At 47.7% G+C, this 18,740-nt stretch overlaps 1 protein-coding gene across 7 annotated transcripts in view; it reads right to left on the reverse strand.

Moving 5' to 3' along the window:
• Hlcs (holocarboxylase synthetase) overlaps positions 1–18,740 on the reverse strand; it is a 172,106-nt gene that overhangs the window by 113,141 nt on the left and 40,225 nt on the right. The gene's annotated exons all lie outside the window — the stretch shown is intronic.

An 18,740-nucleotide genomic window follows, 5' to 3' on the forward strand; every position in this document is an offset into this window, starting at 1 on the left:
GAGATTGGGAGGGAGGATGGGAGGGAGATTGGGAGGGAGGATGGGAGGGGGGATGGGAGGGAAGTTGGGAGGGGGAATGGGAGGGAAGGTGGGACGGAGGAGGATGGGAGGGAGGGTGCGAGGAAGGTTGGGAGGGAGGCTTTACAGTGTGATCCGTTCACACTCAGGCTCAGCTGTCTGGTTTGTGTCAGAGTTCTTGATGCTCCCACAGTGAATAAATCAAGACATTTTCCAGAGCGCATTCCCGCCATCATGCGATGCTTGACTGCAGGGATACCATTGGTACGTGTTACGTAGAAAGGGTTGCAGAGGAGCAGGGCACAGAAGGGGTGGGGTCTGGAGGGACTGCGAAGCTGAGGAGGAGGAGGAGGAGGAGGAGGAGGAGGAGGAGGAGGAGGAGGAGGAGGAGGAGGAGCAGAGAGATGGTGGAGCCCACGTGGGGAGCAATGGGGAGCTCCTAAGAGCTTTCAGGAGGAGGAGCCAACTCCAGGCGACCGGGTCGCTGCCCCTCCTTCTAGGTTGAGCTGACTGAAGGGGAAGAAGCAAATGGAAGCAGAAATGACGTCACAGCGCCTCAACCAGCATGACAGCACACGTGGTGAGAACAGGAGCTCAACAAAGGCTACGTGATTTGCTAACAGGTCATACTTGGGGTGTGATCAAATATGGCGAGATCAGGCTCAGCGAGACAGCTCAGTGGGAAGGACAACCTGAGTTTAATTAACGCCTGGAACCATGTAAAGGTAGAAAAAAGGACGAAATCCACAAAGCTGTCCTCTGACCTCTGCACACATACTGCATGTGTACACACACAAAAGCACGTACATGCACACACACACCCCATCATTATTGTGTACACACAGAGAGGATAATAATAAATAAATTTTAAGGCAGGGGGAGATCAAATATGAGCACAAGATTTCCAGTCTACACACCTGTCTATAGACAAGGACAGCTGTCACCAGCAGATATGCAGAGAGAGCCGGTGTGGGAAGAGGAGCTGGGGCCAGCACGGGTATGCTGAATTTACAGGGATACTGGGAATGCAGGGGATGTGGTGGTTTGAGTAGGGATGGCCCTCATGGATTCATATGTTGGAATGCTTGGCCCATAGGGAGAGGCACTACTAGGAGGTGTGGCCTTGCTGGAGTGGGTGTGGCCTTGTTGGAAGAAGTGTTTCACTGTGGGGGCGGGCTTTAAGGTCTCATATGCACAAGCTATGCCCAGTGTGCACAGTTCACCTCCTGTTGCCTGTAGATCAGATGTAGAACTCTCAGCTCCTTCCTACCACTATGCCTGCCTGCACACTGCCACGCTTCCTGTTATGATGATAATGGACTAATCCTCTGAACTTTAAGCCAGCCCTAATCAACTGTTTTCATTTATAAGAGTTGCTGTGGTCATGGTGTCTCTTCATAGCAATAGAAACCCTAACTAACTAAGATAGAAGTTGGTACCAGAAGCAGGGTATTGCTCTGAGAGTCCCGACCAGGCTTTTACTTGGAAGAATGTAGACTTTGGATTAGAAAAGCAGTTGAACTCTTTAAGTGGGTCTTAATGGGCATCCTAGTAGGAACATGGAAGACAGTGGTGTTAAAATAAGGTTTCAGAGAAGAATTTTAGTATGCTGCCTAATTGGTTTTAATAATAAAAACCCGGAGTCAGATATCTGGGTAAATGCTGAAAGATCAAAAAAGTGAAGGAACCAGCCACCAGAGAGAACTTTTACCTCTACCAAATCCTCAGACCAAAGTAAACAAGATCCTGTCTCCACAAATCCTCAGACTGAATGCTATCTCTATGAAACCTCAGACTAAATCCTGAGTTCCTGTTTCCTCCTGCCTTATATTCCTCTCTCCACCCAGCCATATCACTCCTGTCTCCACCTCCCTACTGCTGGGATTAAATGTGTGAGCCACCAACACTAGCTCTGTTTCTGATTTAGACAGAATCAATCTTGTGTAGCCCAGGATGGCCTTGAACTAACAGAGATCTGTCTGCCTCTGTCTCCTGATTTCTAGGATTAAAGGTGTGTGCCACCACTGTCTGACCTCTCTGGCTAACTAGTATGGCTAGCCCCACACTTTGATCTTCAGTCAAACTTTATTTATTAAAACACAAACAAAATATCACCACAGTTTTGTTATATCTTAGTGAAGAATGTGTTTGCTTTTTTCCCTTGTCTGGAAAGCCTGCCTGAGTCTAAAGTGGAGAGTTGTGGATTAATTCCACTGGCAGAGCAAATCTAAAAACAGCCTAGTTCTGACTCTGTTATATGGTTATCAGCATTCACTCTTACGCAGACCTATAATGAAAAGGAGCAAGCTCAGAATACAATTTGAGGAGAAAGGGGGCACCAGGAAGTGGAATAGAGCTAAATTCTCTGTTCAAGGAGACAAACAGTCAGGACTTGATCATAATTCTAAATTTTTTTTAGGTTTCCATAAGATTATCAGCACCCCCCAATCAGCAGGAAATAGTCTGGAAAACTATACTCACATTCCCCCAAAATGGATTATGGATATTTATCTTTGTTTAGAATGTTGCTTACAAGATGTTATGAATAATGGTCTGGACAAAAAGCTAAACAAAGGATATTTGATCCAGAGTTCTTGTTTAAAAAGGGGGGGAGTGCTGTGGGACAATGGTTTGTACCCTGTCACTTGTATTTTCAATAAACACTGATTGGCCAGTAGTCAGGAAGGAAGTATAGGCGGGGTGACCAGGCAGGAAGTAGAGGTGGGGCAAGGAGAACAGGAGAAGTCTGGGAAGAGAAAGATTCAGTCTGTAGTCATCGCCCAGACAGAGAGGAAGCCAGACACAGAGCAAGAAAGATGTGATTGCCTCTCCAAAAAAGGTACCAAGCCACGTGGCTAACATAGACAAGAATTATGGGCTAATATAAGAGTTAATAAGAAGCCTGCGATACTAGGCCAATCAGTTTATAATTAATGTAGACCTCTGTGTATTTCTTTAGGGTTAAATAGATGTGGGACCTGGTGGGACAGAAACCTCTGTCAACAACACTAGACTTCAAAAGCTGGCAATCCAAAATGAAGAATAAACAGTCCCAGCAAGTCTTCAAGAATTAGCAAGACGGGCTCGGGACCTGGCTCCGTGCAGAGCCCTTGCCCAGCCTGTGCACAGCCCTGGCTTGATCCTCAGCACTGAAGAGAAGAAAAGGAGGGAAGATGAGAATATTAAAGAAAAAAGAAGAAACCAGGGAATTCTTTTCAATACATTGTCAGACAAAGAAGTTTTATCTAGAACATACATTTTAAACTTTTGAAATTACAAGAAAATAACTTAAAACATGGGCAGAATTTCTGAGTGAACACTGTCCAAAGAAAACAAGAGACAACCGATAAGCCTGTTGGGAAAACACGTAGCATCATTTGCTGCCCAGGAAAATGCAAATTAACAACTACAATGAGATTCACTACACGTCAGATGGTGGAAGCTCAAATTCTGGCACTGCCATGTGCTGGCAAAATGTGAAGCAAACGGAGCTCTCTGAGACTATAAAAGGCCACGACAATCTTAGCTGGTCTCACCACGCTGCTCTGCCTGGCTCAAAAATCGCTATGTAGACCAGGCTTGTCTTGAGCTTGTAGTGATCTGCTTGCCTCTGCCTCCCAAGTACCAGGACTAAAGGAGTGAGGACAATATGCCTAGCTCCAGCAGTTTCTTATAGAGGTAATGACTCTCAAAGACATAACACCAATCAAAAAGCTGAGAGTCTAGAGAGCTGGTAAAGTGCTTGCCTTGCAAATCAGAGAACCCACGTCCAGAGAGCTCCTTAAAGAAGCTAGGTCCGTGATGGTGCACCCTCAGCACACGCTCAAATTTCAAATCTCAGCACTGAAGAGGGAAAGATTCCCGGAGCGTTGCTGGCCAGCTGGTCTCTCCTATCTGGCAAGCTCCAGGTAAGTAAGAACCCTGCCTCAAAATAAGGAAAGAAAAAGGAGAAAAAAAGGCAGGCCACATCAGTGGCCTCTGCACGCACACACATGCACCTGCACACACCCAAACACACACACACACAGTGAGATAAATACGCACAACACATCCTCTTTAGATGCCATCTAGGAAAGACCAGGCTAACGACCCATGGTGTAGAGGGCAGAAGAGCGGTTGCCCGAGGCTGGGCATGGCGGTGAGAGAGTGCACAAGGACCCACAGAGAGGGGAGCAGGAAATGGCTGTCTTGACTGGAAAGTGGACTGCACAACATACTTCCACCAATCTGTATGTCATAGCAGGTGCATTTTCCTGATACAAATCACACTAAATAAAATTGGTTTAAAAAAAAACAGCAAATGGCAGTAAGTTTGAACCACACTGAAACTAGCACCCAAAGATTCTCCACTCACTAGCGTTCAAAGAGCGACAAGGACATGCTCTTTGCACTAGCATGGGTACACAGACGTGACACTCTGGGGAATACTAGCTTCAGAGGGCGGCTAGGATCAGAGGCCCGACGCTTACTGTCTCTCTAGAGCCATTTCATCTGCTGTCCATTGAACAAATCAAGGTTGGATGAAAAGTATTTATTACAGCCTGCATTTGCGTTCTGGGGTTCAGTTTCCTGATCTGTGAAGTTGTTTTTATCTTGGAGACACATTTTGGCTCATGACAAATAATTAGATTAGTCCTGCTTCAGTGATAACATTGCCAGTTGCTAGACAGCCAGAGCGGGCAAATCAGAAAAACGAATCATCAAAGACGAGGCATACAAGCCTTTTTATGAGTGTCTGGTTCTTAAATACTTCAGGGAACAGGAACAAATGTATGTCTACTCTCATGGAATTTATATGAAACAACCCAATTCTTCTTTTTTTAAAATCACTCAACAACAAAAAAAATTTAAATGTTTAAGGTTTGAGTCAATCTCACTGACCTATGACCCTAGCACCAAAAAAAAATGTACTAAGCACCTACACACAGCTGCCATAGTGACACCTGTAAGGAAGACCCTGTCACACAGCTGCCATAGTGACCCTGCCCTGGAGGAAGTCCTAACCTAAGGAGGTAGGGAGCAGTCACTCGCTGGCTGTGCCAGTGTGAAGAGTGACATTTTCCCGGGAAGGCAACCCTTTGATAACAGCCTCCCTAAAATGTGGCATCCTAAATCAACAAAGGAATGGATCCCTGATGGGAACAGCTGACCTCAGGGTACAGGGGGGGATGCCCATTAGATGTCCCTTAGTTCACAAGCCATCACCCTTCCATACCTCAATAGCAGCTTTCCAGCTCAGAGATCTCTCCTTGCGCCATGGGAGTGGCAGGTGGAGACCCTATGTGGCTATCTATCACTATAAGGGATGGTAAGTGCAGTTGATCAGTCATTGGCGGGGAAATCAAAACTCCACCAAATTCTTCTTATAAAAAGCCCTGTATCCCACAACTGTGTAACTTTTGGAAGACAGTGTCTGACGATGTAGTTCTGGCTGTTCTAGAACTCATATGGCTGACCTTGAACTCACAGAGATCTACCTGTCATCCTCCTGTGTGATGGGATGAAAGGTGGGTGCCACTATGTAGTTCTCCAGTTCTTGAGCAGAAAATGTGACTACATTTCTATCTCTTACTCTAAGACCACGCACACAAACTTCACTCTTCCAGGAGTGGTGGTGCCCACCTTCAACCCAGCACTGGGGAGGCCAATCAGGTGGATCTCTGTGAGTTAAAGGTCAGCCGCTACTATACGGTGAGATCTGTCTCCATGCCACTCCTGAATAATTCCAAACAACAATAACAAACTTCACTCCTAAATTGAAGTATTGCCACTGCCCCTCCCCGGTACAACTAGATTTAAAGCTGTAGGGGTTGAACTGAGTTTTCAACTATTGGACAGAAATTGCCAAGCTCCTCTCCTCCCTACCCATCCTTGCAGGACGCGCCAGCAATAGCAATGTCATCACTGCCCCGAAGGAACGCCTGAGGTAATGAAAGGACAGACAAGCACAGCCGTGAACACAGGGCTAAAGTGTCCTGGAGGGGACACGCGCAAGCTCTCAGTGAATGTGCGCGACCAACATGAAGAGGTGGCCCCTGAGTCAATGAGGAAAGAGAAGAGGAGCCTCTTAGGTACAGGTCAAGATCTTACTTTCTCCCTCCCTGAAATCTGGAGCATCCCAAATCTGGGAAAAGTAGAGACCATTTCCATGGCAACTCGAAGTAATGGCTGAGCTAGGGCGCTCCTGTAGCATGATCCCACTCCAGACAGCAGGTTGGTAGGGCATCTTGGTAGCAGGAAAGCCCCATTACTATCACACCACACAGCCCTCACACAGCCCCTTTGACAGCAATCCTACTTATCACTGGTTGTGGAAGAATCAGGATGGAAACAAATGACAGGTAGGATCCCAAGGGAAGATACAAGAGTATCCAATGAGGGACTGGCTGGCTCCAGCAGCAGCTGCTACACAGGGTGGCTATAAAGACCGAGAGTTCCTCCTTGCCAAACTGTGGTAGACTCCATGAAAACTGGAAGCTAATAAGTCAACAGTCCGTTCTACAAGAGGAAACAGCCCGTTCTTCCTCCTAGTGTTTCAGACACTGCACAGTCACAGGTAATTACACACAGCCAGTGTCACACGGGACGCGCACACACAGCACAGTGATGTCAGACACTGCACAGTCACAGGTAATTACACACAGCCAGTGTCACACGGGACGCGCACACACAGCACAGTGATGTCAGACACTGCACAGTCACAGGTAATTACACACAGCCAGTGTCACACGGGACGCGCACACACAGCACAGTGATGTCAGACACTGCACAGTCACAGGTAATTACACACAGCCAGTGTCACACGGGACGCGCACACACAGCACAGTGATGTCAGCATAGTCACAGGTAATAACTTAGGATTCTGTTGATGTGACACATGATTGCTCCTCACAGCACCAATCTATTCTGGAGAAAATGTTAGGGACCAAAGACAATCCACATGGAGCTTGTTTTCTTCTTGACAAACTGACCTTTGGGCAAGGAACTGCCCCTGCCTCGACCACTGACAAAATGCACGGTGTCCAGACTGGACAGCAGGATACAAGAGAAAAGACTGCCAAACCTTGCCAAGACAGGGTGAGATGGTTTTTCAAATTTTCCTGCCTCTGAAAATGGTCTGTCAGATACTCTAGGCCTCAGTCAAAGTTGATTGCTGCAATGTTGCAAATGAGACTTTAGGTGATTGTCCAGGTAGCCGGTTGTCTCTGTCATTTCTTGCACCTTTTGGAAGTTGCTTGATTGCACTTCCTGTTTACTCAGGTCTTTGATGTGGTTGAAGACTAGTCATAGTTACTTTCCTCTCATGACTTAGCCAAACCATTTTTAATATAAGACTTAGACTCCTTAGGATAGGATCACTATTGAAACATTTAGCATATGTTTTTTGTTTGATATTGCTCATGCTGGTTGCAATTCTAATTTTTATGTATGTTTTTGCCTCTTCTTTTCCCTAGGAAATTCTTGGTATTTGTTCTTATTGTATATAGTTTTGTATTAGACTTAGCACTCTCTTAGTTAGGGCTGGAGAGATGACTCAGTGGTTAAGAGCACTGGCTGCTCTTCCAAAAATCCTGAGTTCAATTCCTAGCAACCACATGGTGGCTCACAACCATCTGTAATAAGATCTGGCACCTTCTTCTGGTGTGTGGGCATGCATGGAGGCAGAATATTGTATACATAATAAATAAATATATTTAAAATAAGAACTCTCTTATTTAGACAAAAGGGGGAGGTGCTGTGGGAACTTCTTCAGTCAATAGCCTTTAAGATACAGGCCTGGTGTGGGAGGTCCTTCTGTCTATGTGTTGATTTTATTGGTGAATGAATATTTGTCCGTGCTATGGCTTGTCCTATAGCATGGGAAAGAAGATGGAGTTAGAGAGAAGCCATGAAGCTGCCAGGGTCAGACATGCCAAAATTTTGCCAGTAAGCCACTGCCACATGTCGCTACACAGATTAATAGAAATGGGTTAAATTAATATGTGAGAGATTGGACAATAAGCTAGAGCTAATGGGCCAAGCGGTGATTTAATTAATACAGTATCTGTGTGGTTATTTCAAGGCTGAGAAGCTAGGAACGAACAAGCGCCCTCCTTACTACACCAGCACACTTCGGGCGTGGTCTCATATACTATAAATGCAGATGAAAAGCATGCGTGGGCCTCTTGGCTGCTGGATTCAGTTCCAGTTCCCAGTGCACACAGAGGACTGCGGATGACTACCCTTACTGTGAGTTTATCCCCAGATAAATAAACCTTTGTTATATTCCATTCCAGGCTATTTTGGAACTCTTTTGTACACCAACAAATTGGCACATAGTATCTTGTAGATACTATGCTAAATGAAAAAATCTAGACACAATACTAAGCAAGATCTAGAATAGGCAAGCTCAGCAAAACAGAAAGTTGGAGGAACAGAGACAATGACAGAGGTCGGCAAGAACCAGGGAGAGGAGAAAGAGTTCTCAAGAGTTTCTGCTTGGGATGATTTTTTAAAAATCTGGGTGATGGTGGTGCACACCTTTAATCCCAACACCCAGGGCCAGAGGTAGGCGGATCTCTAAGTTTGAGGCCAGCCTGGTCTACAAATCAGGACAGCCTGGGCTACTTTAGGTGTCAATTATGTTATGTAACTGTCAACCTAAGGATGATTGAGACATCAGATTTACTGTACATATAATTTCTGAAAAAAATATATATACAAAACATATATGTGTGTATATATTATATATATTTACAGAGAGAGGGGCTGGCAAATGGTTTCGTGAGTAGAGGTGCTTGCAATCAAGACTGACAGCCTGAGTTGAAACAAAGAACCCACAAGCTGGGAATAGAAAATTGATCCCGAGTTGCCCTCTGACCTCTATAGCCTCCATATAAATAAACATAATTTAGCATTTTTTGAGGTCAGAGGCTCCCCACCACCCCAGCACTTAGGCCACCACTCCCTCTTTTAGGAAGATGTTCAGGAACCCAAACACCTTACTATGCTCTCCCAGGGTTGCCCAGTGATGCTGAGTAACAAGAAAAAGCCACAGACTGGTCCTCTCAGCACAGGTCTCTCAAAGTCACTTTCCAATAGGAGAGAGAAGTGGCCGGGCAATTTCCTCTGCTAAGTGATTTTAAATATTATTTCATCACACCCTCGTCTACAACACAATGCCACTGTGGTAGTGCCAATGAGATGTCCCCATAGGCTGTGGCATTCGAATACCTGGTCCCCAGTTGGTGGCTTCAGAGGTGTAGTTCTACTGGAGGAAGGCAGTCACTAGAGGCACGCTTTGAAGTTCCAAAGCCTGTATCACTCTCAGTGTGCAGTTCAAGATGTATGCGTGCACTCAGCTTCCAGCTCCAGTCGCTGCATCTGCCTGCAGTCATGCACACCTCTCCCCAGGTAACAGCGATGGCCTCTTACCCCCCAGGCACCATAAGCCAAAATACTTCGGTTTCCTGCAGTTGCCTATGTCATGGTATTGTAACACAGCCACAGAAGAGTGACAGAGACAGCCACTGTGTGCTGTGTACCCACTCTCTGCCAAGCACGGCTCTGGGCAACCCACACCAGGGGACAGATCTGTGTGCCTGGAACCTCCCACTGGAGAGGAAAGAACATCCCAGAAAGCAGTGGTGGCCCCACACCACCACCACTGGAAGCAGCCTGAGACGTTTTAAGAGACTGCCACTCGGCAGGTGGTGGCATCAGTCTTTAGTCCTGGCGCTGATACACTGAGGCAGGTGGGTCTCTGTGAATTCAAAGACAGCCTGGTCTACACAGAGAGTTCTAGAATAGCCAGGACTATAGAGAGAGAACCTGTCTCAAAAGAAGAGAGAGAGAGAGACCTGAAAAATCCAGGGCAAGTTAGTACATAGCAAAATCAACTGTGTCTGTGTGTCCATTAACACATTATAGTGTGTGTGTGTGATACACATTACAATGCGTGCATGTGTATGTGGGCACTTGCTTCCCATAGCAGATGTGAAGAAAATCCCTTGTCCTGCTACTCCATTTGAGACAGATTCTCACCTTGTCTAACAAGCATACCAGGCTAGCTGGCCCTGAGAACTCTCAGGGATTCTCCTGGCTTGGCCTCTGCCTCATTGGAGGAAGGCTAAGACAAAGATTACATGGATTCTGGGGATTTGAACCCAGGCCCTCAACTGGCACAGCAAGCATTTTATGCACTGAGCCATCTCCCCAGCCCTAAGAGACATGTTGAACATATAAGAAGAGGAGGCAATAGAAAGGGGCTCAGGAGGAAACTGAGGCATAGCCAAGACCAGCCACACATTCTTACATGCACAACAACCATCGACAGAGCCGGGTGACGTCTGAAGTCATCTCAAGATCATAGGGTGGTTCCTGGGGGCACCTGGCAGGCCCACAGTTGATCAGGTAAAAGCTAGAGATCATGGATGCAGGGAGTCTCCATGGAAACAAAGTTAACAGTCCTGTTTGTGAGGCATCCATAAAACACCCAAGAAAGGGGTGGGGCTTTACCAGAGGTCATATACATTAGGCCTCCTTTCCTGCTAACATGCTTGTGTGTGCCTGTGTGTTACACACATGATGGGGATGGGAATATCAGGATATCTACCACCTTCTGCCTTCTGCTCTCGAGGCAGGGTCTCTCACTGAGTAACCTAGACCTCACTGTTTTCTGACCAGCCTAGTGGTTAGCAAGCCCCAGTGCTGTAGGATAAAGTTCTTGCACTCTGTAAAGATGCTTGTATTGGTTTAATAAAACAATGACTGGGCAGTAGCCAGGCAGGGAGTATAGGAGGGACAATCAGAGTAGGAGAATTCTGTGAAGAGGAAAGGCTCAGTCTGCAGTCACCAGCCAGACACAGAGGAAACAAGATGAGAATACCTCACTGAGTAAGATACCAAGCCATAGATAAGAATTATGGGTAAATTTAAGTTGTAAGAGCTGGTTAACAATAAGCCTGAGCTAATAGCCCAATCAGTTTATAATTAATATAAGCCTCTATATTGGCACTGAACAGCTGCAGGACCACTGGGTGGGACAGAAACCTCCAACTACACCCCAGTATCTTCTTGTCTCTGCTACACATACACACACACAAACACGCACATATACATACACACACATACATACACACAAACATATACAAACATACACACACACACACAGAGTGCTGCTGGGGTTACAGGTCTGAGAAGCTATGCTCAGATCTTTTCATTTTTTGTGTATACGAGTGTTTCAATCACTATGAGCTACCATGTAGATGCTGGGACTCAAACCTGGGTCCTCTGCAAAAGCAGTAAATGCTCCTACCACAGAGCTAATGTCCCAGAGCTGACACGCAGATTTTTCACGGGTCCTCGTGCTCTTACGGAACCATTTTCACTGCCTCCGCCTTAAACATTTACTGATTTTGTTGTGGGGGAGCGCAGATAATACAGTGTGTGTGTGAGACTAGAGAGAAACTTACAGGGATCAATTCTGCCCGCCAACTACGTGGGTCTTTGGGATCAAACTCAGCTCATCACGTTCGGCAGCAAACACCTTTACCCACTGAGCCACCTTGCCAGCCCCCAGGTGTATTGGTAAATTCCTCACAGCAAATGTCAGCTCTCAGAGGGGAGGGAGGGGCTCCTTCCCCTCACCATCATAATTTCCCGCGTGTCTATCCAGCCTCGCAAACGCATGGGTAACAAGTGACAGAGCTGGAGTTCGATGCTGTGGAACCAAATCCACTGCCCCCAGATCCTTTCTCTAACTCCTCTGCCACAGCCTCCAGCAAGAGGCCCTGCCCAATGCAAATCCAAGCAACACAGAATGTCTGCGGACCTGGACCACTGACGGCAGCGGGTTGGGAAGAGGAACTTGAAGCTTGGATTCACCATCTTCCCTCTGCGTGTATTCTGATAAACCCATGAGAGGGCATTTTTCACACAAAGCAAAGATTCTATTACATGGCTGAGTCCTGCTGACCTCATGCAATCAGGTTTTGGCAGGAGGTGGCACATTCAGAAGGGTCCAGTAAAGACCTCTTCACAGAACTGTGTGTGGGCAGTTAAAGGAATCAGGGTGAGGGAAGATGAGGCACCTGGGGCACACAGGACTGAAAGTACAAGGGGTCCAGCCACTCCACAGGGTTCTAAGCACACCTCTCCTCATGGTGGAATCAACCAGAGGTGAGGATGGGGTGGGGGGCAAGGCCTGCTGCCGCACAGAGGTAAACAAGGGCTGTAGGGTGGCCAGCATACCTCTGCTGCTGGGATCTGGCTGGGGAGTATCCTAGGCAAAGGGCTCCAACTCACACAGCGGGCCTGGGGCACAGTTCTGACCTCAGGCCCTGCCGCAGTACGTATCTCTATACAGCCTGATCCTTAGCTGAACTGGAAGTCTGTGGTTCTTAGAGATCTAAGCCCTAGCTACTTTTCTGCTGTTGATAAGATGCAGTAAGATGAGATGCAAGGCTGCTTCAAGAGCAAAGGGGCTTGTGTTGCTCACAGCAGGGAGGACCGGCAGCAAGCCTGGCAGCCAGAGCTGGAAGCCAAGTGCAGACGCACAGCTGCAAGCGGGAAACACAGGGAGCAGAGAGTGAACCGAGAAAGAAGCTAGGCTCCGAACTCTCAACTTCCTCCATCTTCCCCCAGCAAGGTCACACATCTCCTGAGATCATCCCCAGCCACCAGCTGAGGCAAGTGTCCTGAAGCATGAGACTCTGGGGACACGCCTCATTCAAACCACCATGGTACCATACATGTTGCCTGGGATGTGAATCTGGGGGTCACACTTACCCTGATCTCTATCCACACCAATGCCTACACACAGTAGGCACACAGTAGATATCCATTAAAATGTCTTTATTATATAAAGTGATAGCCTGGCTCAGTTGCTGTGAAAGACCCCAGATTTACCCCCCCCCCTTTTTTGTTACATGCCAACTGGTGAAGACCACAGAGGGCTTGCGGGGAGCAGTAACAGGAGAAATGAGTACTTCGTCTCTAACAAGGCTGGTTTTATGGGCCTCACACCTCCTCCAGCCAAACTAGCTCATTTTAGAGGCCAGATCTATTCTGGAAGTGCGGGGCTGGGGGAGGGCTCTGAGACAAAGGAGGCTTTAGGCAGGAGTCAACAGCTGCCCTACAAGAGGAGAACTTCCACTCACGGGACTCTTGGGTATGGACCGACATCCGTAGGAGTCTCCAAGGCCTTCATTAACCATGCCGTAAGTGAAACGCCCGCCATCTGTCAGAATCCAACACACCAGCTCCTGAGGGTGGGGAAACATGAGGGGGCAAAGCCAAGATACCTGTGCCTGCGGGTCCAGCGGAAAAGCCAGCTCTCCCGGAAGGGGACTGACCTGGCCTCTGTCTCAGAAGTGACAGCTAATACTTCCTGCTATGGTTTGGGTATATCCCAAAAGTTCGAGGGTGATGGCCCTAATCCCATAATGCGGCAGGGCGGGAAGTGGGGCCTTGTGAAAGGTGCTTGGGCCACAGGGAATTGAGGAGAGTCCAGTGTGGGTTAACCGGTCCCCCTTCTCCAGACTGGGCAAGTTACCCCGCCACCACAGAGCAAGCTCCTCTCTCATGCTTCACTCTTCGCGGGCATCTGTGACGTGCTACAGTTTGACAGGGGCATGTCCCTCACAGGCTCACGTTTGGACATTCGGTCCCCTGATGGTTGCTGCATTGACGAGGCAGACGCTTTAGGAGTGGGGACCTCACCAGAAAATGGAGACCGGAGACCGCTGGAGCAAGCCTTCCAGGTCAGACCTCCCTATGCTGCTGGTCCAGCCATGTGGGAGGAGACTCAAGTGCATAAACACCCCAACTGCCACTGAGCCGCTCTGGCCTTCTCTGCCATAGTGACTACAATCCCCTGACTCCATCATTCGAAATAAATCCCTTTTCCTTAAGTTCTTTCCATCAGTTACTTTGCCCAGCACTGAAATATAACCGACAGGGCTGGAGAGATGGCTCAGCAGACAAGAGCACTGGCTGTGCAGGGCGGGGGTGGTGCACACCTTTAATCCCAGCATTCAGTAGGCAGAGGCAGGAGGATGCCTGTGAGTTAAAGGCCAGCCAGCATGGTCTACAGAGCAAGTTCTAGGCTCCAAAGGTACACAGAGAAACCCTGTCTCAAAAGACAAGAAAAGAAAAGAAAGGAAGGAAGGAAGGAAGGAAGGAAGGAAGGAAGGAAGGAAGAAGGAAGGAAGGAAGGTAGTGAGCCACTGGCTGCTCTTCCTGAGTTCTAGTCCCAGCAACCACATGGTGGCTCACTACCTTCTGTAATGAGATCTGGTTCCCTCTTCTGACCTGCAAGCATACATGTAGGCAGAACACTGTGTACATAATAGATAAATAAATAAACAACAAATCTTTTTGTAAAAATGAGAAAAGAAATTGTGACCAACACCTGACTTCTGCTCTCCACCGCGAGCTAAGACACGTCCTCTGCACCCCGAGTCTTGGAATATAGTCGGTTCCACCATTTTCCAGGTGCCTGTCTTCTGCCACCTGACGTGGACTTCTCTGGAACATTTCCACAGAGCAGGGGACACTAAACGTGGGGTCAGGCCAACTGGCCTGCCACCAACCAACTATAAAATCTTGTGAAACACAGGTTGTGCTAGGCCTCTATGTCTTTATTATCATTAGGTTGTTGTTGTTATCTGTGGTTTTTGTTTGTTTATTTGTTTGGCTGGTGGGATTTGAGGACAGGGTTTCTCTGTGTAGCCCTGGGTATCCTGGAACCTATGACTTGGCTGGTCTGGAACTTAGAGAGACACAGTACACCCAGTGCCAAGTAGACGCTACTGCCACTCTGACAAACCTAGAAGTAAGTGCTACAGACACTGGTTCTAGAAGCAGTCTCAAAGGCCACTTCTGTCACTAGCCTGATGCTTTTGTTCTACTGTTAATCCTGGAATTGCCAAAGATGGGGGGGGGGCAGACCAAAGAGTGGCCCACACAACAATCCCATTAAGAATGTTGAGGCAGGGGAATTTCTGCTGTTAAAGGCAGCCTAGTGGACAGAATGAGACCATGGCTGGAAAACACCTTCCCATCCACCAAATCAAAACACAACAAAATGCATTCAGGCATTTTGCATTTAAGCTGGATCTGAAGGTGTCCCTTACCCAGCCCCTTGCGATCTATGTCAGTGCAGAGCTGCTGAGACCAATGCCACTGCAAGATTGCGAGACGCAGAATTCCACCGCCATGGAGCCGTCCCTCCAGAGTCTGGACCTGCAACAGTTCCAAGAGAGGCAGGACGCACAAGTCCCAGTGCGTTCCATAAAGCTCTCAGGTCTGAGGGATCGGGGGATTAATTACAGCTCACTGGCACGGAACAAGAAGCACACAAGGCTTGATCTTGGGATTTGAACCCTGTCCAGGTTCTGCGTAATGGCTGGCTGACAGGGCTGCGGCTGGAGCGTGCCTGGTGACTGCAGGCCGCTTAGTGAGACCCGAGTTTTGAAACCAGGGTTGGTAGCTTAACAAAATTCCAGGCTGTAGAAAAAGTTGCCCCCGTCTCTGAGCTCAGTCTCATCTTTCTGACAGCGGCCCCTGGTGGCCAACTTAGTAAAGACTGTTGGCTCTTGCACTGAAAGCTTTGACCTCCCCTTCTTAATGAAGGTCGCTACAGGCAGAAGGCCTGGGGGTGACCAGGAAGACAGGAAAAACTCAAACTGAGCCGGACAAGGCTCTGAGTCACACTAAGTGATCACCCCTGTGTTTAAAAATAAGTTAAAGGTCCTATCTTTCTAAAGTAGAAAGACCTTGCGTGTGCGAGGCTCTGGTCTCCATCCCCAGCACTATACATGTCCACAAGCCACATATGTACAAATAAATAGAACTCAGCTGTGTGTGTTTATGTTAAGTGTGTGCGTGCACACACGTGTGCAGGTGCATGCCTCTGCACGGGCCTATAGATGTCAGAGCTCAACATCAGCTGTTCTCACCTACCACCTTTACCTCCTTGTCTCTCGAGTGACTAGAGAGACGGCCTGGCCAGAGGCCTCCAGCGAGTCCCCAGTCTCTGCACCCCAGCACCGTCTGGCTCTTTATGTGGGTGGTTGGTAAGCAGCCTTGTGTTTACACACTTCACCCACTGAGCCATCTCTCCAGCCCCAAGGATCGTATTTAAAGGGCCGAAGCCAGGTGCAGAGGAGACTCACTTATTCCATTTCTCTGCATAGTACCGCACAGTCTCCCAACTTCTGTGCTCTGAATTCGGGGAAATTTTACTGCAGCATAATGAACTGTTCCTCAAGGCAAAAACTTCTAGAAGACGCAGCTAACGGAGGACAAAAGCACATTCGGCACCACATGGCCTCATCTCTGGTGTGACGACATTCTGAGATACAAAGAGAACGAGCAGACGCTGACAGCTCCCAAAGCAGGGAGCCTAAGAAGTAGAGGCCGTCGGCTTCTCTTCTTCCTACGGCACGCTCTGTCCACAGCCACGAGAGAACAATCTGGAAACAATCGGCTGGGCAGCTGCTCTCATCAACAAACTGTTTATTGTAAGAGAGTGGCTGGGTCAAAGGCTAACAGCCAACCTGAAACCGAAAGCACACAGATTAATTCAATACCGTCCTTGCTGAGGAAACTGGGAACGCGGCACGGGGAAAGCTGAGGTGAGAAGCTCACACTCGTTCTTTCTGAACAGCCTAGAGCGGGGACAAGCTCGCGTCCCGCGTAGGTCAACCTGCCGGTTGTCCCGTGTTGTCAGGGCTAGACAACACAGCTGCCTGCCAAGGGCCTTCGAAGACAGGCAATGATCCCTCGGACATTAGCTTTCCACACCCTCCACCAACCCCAGCGTGACAATGGCTTCTCTCAGTTGCTCCCTTCCCTCTTTTGTCTCTCCACAGGCTCGGCAGCTGATGCACAAGGCATGGGCACACACGACAGCCTGCTTTTAAGTGTGTCTGGACAGAAGCTTGGGAGACAACTGGAAAGAAGGGTTCGGCTCTGATGTCACAGCGGCCTCACAGCTCCGTTTTCACACAGAGCTGTTATCTTTTTAGAAATGTATCCTGCAATATGCACAAGGAGAGCCAAACAATATCTGGGATTAGGTCTGAAATCGCACCACAGAAGGCGTGGGCGGGAGCCGACGAAATCAAGCTGGCTGCAGACAGACAGCTGTGGAGGGCGCGAGCCTGCGGGGTCCACTGCGCTCTTCGGTTACTTCTGCTTACTGGAAACCTTCTGAGACGGTTTCTTTTGCGTATGCGCATAGTTCAGCGGTTACTCAGAGAGGAGAAAAAACATTTTCTTGACTATAAGAAAGTATTGACCTATGAAAGCAAACACATGAGCTCCCCACAAGGCCGGAGGGACATGTACTATGGTGCTGCCAGGCGCCCGCACAAGCTCTGAGCAATGTCTGAGGCCCAGCTTTGAGTCTCTGCCGAGCACTGGAAAAGCAGAACGGATATTCCACGTCCCCCAGTCGGCCAAAACTAGACGCAGAATCGGATCAGCAAGATCTGAAAGTGTTGCTCCAAAACAGGTGCCCAGCATGCAGGAGGCTCTGGGGACAGATTGCTACCAATAAACACCAACTTATACACCTGCACACCCACTAGTATGCACACCTGCAAGCACACCCATACGCACATCTGTGCGCACGCACACACACATACGCACACCTCACACACACCCGCACACATACCTGTATACACACCGCACACAATTATTTTAAGGCGAACATGAACTTGCACCAGAGAGCACCACTGCAGGGCTTCCCTGCACTATGGAACCAGGAAACATGCAGTAAGAACACCCAGTTCCATGAGTAACAGACCACATATATACAGACTGTGAAAACATAACTTTGTTTGTAAATATGAGACTAGTATGGACCATACTGATAATTCTTATAGTATAGGTAAATTAATTTGAGAAAGCTTAAATTAACGATGGATTGGTCTCTACACAGGATTTGTCCTAGTATAAAAATGAAAGTGGCAATAATCAGAGTTTTAGCAAGGGATGCATTCAAGGAAACTGATTCAGAAGCTTTCGTTTTGTTTGTTTTGTTTGTTTTTAGGCCTGGGAGTGTTACTCAGTAGCAGGACACCTGCTTAGCGATTATAAAGCTGAGTTGGGTCCCCAGCAACACAGACACACATGTAAGTTCACGCACATGTGTGCACGCATGTGACTTTTAGTCTAACTGCTTTGCCAATTCCAACATAAATACCTCAAGGTACCAGAAAGGACACAGAGCCCATCTCGCCTCCCATAGCTCCTAACAGAAAGAAGGCTTCGGAGGTTTCCGTGGCTGTCTGTTACACAGTCATCTGTGAAATCTCGGCAAGGACCATCTATAAAGCCATACCCATCCCAACACCACAGAAGGAAAATATCCAAAGAGAAGAATCTTCACAATTACAGACTTCTGACCTTTAGATGTTTTATAGACTAAAAGGCTTGCAGGAAAAACAAACATGGCCTGGCCAGTCTACCAAGGTTGCCAACAGAACACTCTGGTGAACTCATCTGGGCAGCTTTAGGCAGCAAGATTAAATATGCCCCACGCCCGCTCCAAAAGTTAACCACCATTTTTAAAATATGAAACCACTGTTTGATGCTTCTTTTAAAAGTTGTATTTGTTTATCTGAAAAAATTAAAAACAGGAAGGGAGCCAATTTAAACACTACATGATATACATGTATGTCCAAACACGTTTGTATTTACTAGTTAATTTAAACACTACATGATATACATGT

The sequence above is a fragment of the Alexandromys fortis genome, unplaced genomic scaffold (genome assembly GCF_014885135.2).
Source record: "Alexandromys fortis isolate MF-2015 unplaced genomic scaffold, M_Fortis_MF-2015_v1.1 scaffold_128, whole genome shotgun sequence".
Classification (NCBI taxonomy): Eukaryota; Metazoa; Chordata; class Mammalia; order Rodentia; family Cricetidae; genus Alexandromys; species Alexandromys fortis.